Source organism: Sinocyclocheilus grahami, unplaced genomic scaffold (genome assembly GCF_001515645.1).
Source record: "Sinocyclocheilus grahami isolate Dianchi unplaced genomic scaffold, SAMN03320097.WGS_v1.1 scaffold1027.1, whole genome shotgun sequence".
In the NCBI taxonomy this organism is placed as follows: domain Eukaryota; kingdom Metazoa; phylum Chordata; class Actinopteri; order Cypriniformes; family Cyprinidae; genus Sinocyclocheilus; species Sinocyclocheilus grahami.
The window spans coordinates 167,540-171,386 of record NW_015506206.1 but is presented as its reverse complement, the minus strand read 5'-3'; positions in this window follow the sequence as shown (position 1 = coordinate 171,386).

Genomic DNA, 3,847 nt, shown 5'->3' with positions numbered 1-3,847 from the left:
GTTTAACTGTCATGTTGAAAGACTGATTTTCATTGTCCCTGTAGTCATATACAGTATATGCCACAGCAGATGCTGCCTTTTGCCAATCTCAGAATACCACCCATGAGCACTGCATCATCATAAAGTGAGGAGGATTATGGGCATGTTTCATATGCATATACACTATACGTATGCGTTACACATATACGTTTGCATATACATACATAAACACACATCTATGAATCCATATTCATAGAGACATACAGTACACATACATATACAGTTGTGCTCATAAATTGACATGCCCCTTGCAGAATATGCAAAATGTTAATAATTTAAAAAAATAAGAGGGATCATGAAAATTGCATGTTATTGTTTATTTAATACTAAAGTTTACATACCCTTGAATCTTAATACTGTGTGTCGTTTCCTGGATGATCCACAACTGCCTTTCTGTTTTGTGATAGTTGTTCATGAGTCCTTCGTTGGTCCTGAGCAGTTCAGAAAAATCCTCCAGCTCCTGCATATTCTTTGGTTTTCCAAACATTTTCTGCATATTTGAACCCTTTCCAACAGTGACTGTATGATTTTGAGATCCATCTTTTCACATGGAGGACAGTTGGGGGACTCATACATAACTATTATATAAGGTGAAAACATTTAGTGATACTCAAGAAGGCAACACAATGCATTAAGAGTTGGGGGTGTAAACTTTTTGAATTGGATGATCAGGGTAAATTGAAGGCAACACAATGCATTAAGAGTTGGGGGTGTAAACTTTTTGAATTGGATGATCAGGGTATATTGTACTTATTTGGACTTCTGGGAAACATTTAAGTATTTATGTAGCTTCTTAAGTGCAGTACCAAATGAAAAAAATATGATATGGGGATATAATATGGGGATATAAACAAAATAAGAAAAATTTACACATCAACATCCTGTTACAGTCATACATACTCATACAGTCACTGTTGGAAAGGGTTCAAATATGCAGAAGATGCTGGAAAACCAAAGATTATGCAGGAGAGTGGAGGATTTTTCTAAAGAACAGCAGGCAGTTGAACTGCTCAGAACCAACAAGGGATGCATGAACAACTATCACAACACAGAAAAACAGTCGTGGATCATCCAGGAAACAACACAGATTATTAAGATTCAAGGGTACGTAAACTTTTGAATGAGATCATTTTTATAAAATCAGTTATTATTTTGTCTTGTGGAGAATATATAAACATCTGTGAAATGTGAAATAGCTTAAGGAAAGTATTAAATAAACAATAACATGCAATTTTCACGATCCCTCTTATTTTGTTAAAATTATTAACATTTAGCATATTCTGCAAGTGGCATGCAAATTTATGAGCACAACTGTATAATGACTGTACATAATCCATTACATGTATATATACACACATATTCCTACAGTATATATTATACATTGGAATGAATGTGAATGTCTCAACAGTGGACAAAGTGGATCAGGCAAGACCTGAGTCCATTACCTGAGTTCCATGTATCAAGGCAGAAATGATAAATTACGTCAGGTAAATCAATTTATCAAGACATAAGGAAAATTAAGACATAATCGCACAACTCAAAAAGATAATCTCCCTCTCATCAGCCAATGGATGTTTTACCCATTCTTGAGAGCTTTGGTAATGCCAAGACCATACTGAACAACAACTCTAGCCGATTTGGAAAGTACCTGCACATCCACATATGCCAGTAAGTGTACTGCATGTTGATTTAAGGGGTAGTGAACATTAAATGAACATGATATGATCTCCCTTTATTTATTTTTTTAGTGGTGTTGTTGTTATCTAATATCTCCTTGAAAAATCAAGAATCGTCTTCCAGGTTAGATGTTTATTCATTAACTTGCACCTTAGTACACCTGCAAGCAATTAAATTAAACTATGTTCCTTTAGGCTAAGGAGGAGAGAAACTACCATGTGTTTTATGAACTGTTGGCACAAGCAGGATCTTTACCTGCAAGGAGCTGAAACTTATTTCTACCTCAACCAGGTAAAATAAAAGCCACTTAAAAGCCTATTAGTTTATGATATTTGTCTAATATTCCCGTTTTAAATGCTTTTAAGGGCAGGGCTTGTGAGCTACAAGGGAAGCATGACAAGCAAGACTTCCTGCTTTTGGTCCACTGCTTGGAGACCATTGGTTTACATGCAGATCAACTTGCAACCATTTGGGCCATTCTGTCATCGATCCTGCAACTGGGCAACATTTGCTTCAGCTCCTATGAGGTGTGGATGCCTGGATTACCCCTTTTAAGGACAGCTTTAGCTTCTAGGAACTTTGAAAATGTGTATGCTTTAAGCTGTGTGTGTTTGTACCCCCACAAAATTAGAGTGAATCGTTTGAGGTTGCCCGTATTTTTAGTGAAGCCGAAGCTCGGAGAGTGGGAAACCTCTTGCAGGTGTCTGCCGAGGCCTTACAGATGGTCATCACACACCGGGTGACTGTGAGCAACTCATAAACACACTTACCCAAATACACATTTCTTTCCATGCCCTCGGATTTAAATGAATATTTGGGGTTCAATATAACTTAAACTTTGCTGTTTTTTTTTTATTGATAATAAGAAATGTTTCTTGAGCACCAATCATGTGACACTGAAAACTGATGCAATGTATCTTTAGCATCACAGGAATAAATTACATTTTGAAATATATTAAAACAGAAAAAAAAAATTTTTACGGTGCTTTTGTACATTTGTAAACTTTACATTTATGCAACAATATATTATCCACCCAGAATATTACTTTAAAACAACAGAAGTCATTTGTTTTCTCAGGAAACAACTTATGATATAATCTACTGTCCTCTATCTGTGGAAAGTGCCACTGAATCCAGGTTAGAAATCCCAGGCAATAAAACGTAATTGAAATGATTAGATTCTATAATGTATTACATACATTAACCCGTAATAGAGCTGATGAATACCGACAAATTGCTCTTGATTCAGAGATGCCATTGCCAAGATGCTGTACTCCGTGCTGTTTGTCTAGATTCTTGAATGTATCAATGAGTGGTTGATTCTCAAAGAGATGGACAGCACCATTGGAATTGTTGATATATATACGGCTTTGAGGTATTCTGTCCCTCATTATGACCTTAAAGTGACAGTTTTACAGTTACATTTCTTGTTGATTGTCTTTTTACATTTACAGCTGAATCATATATATACGCAAAGTGTCACTGAATTCCCACTTGTTAAGCCTCTTTAAATATAGCAAGTCTGTGGGAGAGAACTGAACAAATGTGCATTACAGGACCTGAGTGTGAACAGTTTCGAGCAGCTGTGCATAAACTTTGCCAATGAGCAGCTGCAGCAGTTCAGTGTTGCCAACTTAGTAATTTTGTTGCTAAATTTAGCAACTTTTCAGACTACCCTAGCAACTTTTTCTTCCAAAAGCACCTAGCAACAAATTGAGCAATTTTAAACATTTATTTGGCAACTTTTAGCAACTTTTGATAAGGACTCAGACAATGAAAAGGCACACATTGTCCATCCAAATTACACAAAAAGAGGAAACCACAGATGCCTAGCAGTACACACATCCCGAGAATTGAGTTAGCTGCTATTTGCAATTGTTCAATTTAATAATAATTGAATAATTTGATAATTGAATAATTGTTCATTTATGATACACTTTGTTAGTAGCTTGTACCTGCGATTGTTGATCAGTTAGTACACTGTAAGAAAAATGGAAAATCTTTCAGGACATTATCCATTATCCTTTGTAACCCTGTAACCCGAAAACACAATGCGTAATTTAAAATACAGGTAAAAAAAAAACATTACAGAAAATTCTTTCATATTAACAGTAGATTGTGCCTTATTTTT